This window comes from Penaeus monodon, chromosome 22, assembly GCF_015228065.2.
Source record: "Penaeus monodon isolate SGIC_2016 chromosome 22, NSTDA_Pmon_1, whole genome shotgun sequence".
Lineage (NCBI taxonomy): Eukaryota > Metazoa > Arthropoda > Malacostraca > Decapoda > Penaeidae > Penaeus > Penaeus monodon.
This window is the reverse complement of record NC_051407.1, coordinates 25,675,588-25,676,543: the sequence shown is the minus strand read 5'-3', so window position 1 is coordinate 25,676,543 and position 956 is coordinate 25,675,588.

Below are 956 nucleotides of genomic sequence, written 5' to 3'. Positions count from 1 at the left end.
GCCCTCGCCGCGCGCCCGCTTCGAATCCCCAAGCGCCTCCCGCCGGGGAAGAGCCTCGTCCCCGGGGCTCAGGGGCCCCCCTGCTGGCCTTTAAAGGGGGCATCCGACGGCGAAGATGCTAGGGGAAGTCCCGGCGAAGTGTCACCTCCAGAGAGGGATCGGCCCCCGGGCCCAGGCGCCCACTGCGAACCCCTGCTCGCCTCCCGCGGGGGAAAGGGGCTTTTGGGGGGGGCTTGAGGACTCTCCTGGTGGGTTTTAAAGGGGGGAAGTATTGGCGAAGATATCGGGGCTTGTCTGGTAAAGTGCCACGCTTAAAAGGGCATCGGGAGAAGGCCTCTGAAACCGACAAAGGCGTCGATGACCATCACCACTGAGGTCTGCGCAGGTGTAGCCAACGTTATTGTGAAAATGTTTCTTGATTGTTTTATCTCACGGTCTACATACTATTTATTCTTTGTGTAGTGTAAGGGCATAAGGAAGGCCCAGGTTATTTAAAGTGTTCATTCAGGGAAAACGCCTGAAGTGCATTGGTTCCCAGAATGAAGAATAAAGTAAGCTGCATCTATAGTTTATAATTATTTACTTATCCTTGATTATTATTTTCAAGACACACGTTATCTTGTAATGTCTGTGAATTTACAGCAGATATTTTTCCTTCAGTAACAGCAGTTCAGGCTCTTTTAAAGGATTTTCTGGTCTTAATTTTCATGTTCAGGATTTGACGCCATAGTTAACGTGCTACCTTTTACGATCTGGAGACTGGGAACTAGTTGATGAAACCAATGGACAATACCCGAATACAAAACATAATCATAGAAATAATGCGAGTATATTATCTGATTGAAGAAACCGGGGATGATAAATTCGGTAAGACAAGACAAGAAGGCCCTTCCACCTGATGTGTTAAAAATGCCCTGAACCAGCTGGGGTCCAAAGACTTTGTACACATCACTGAG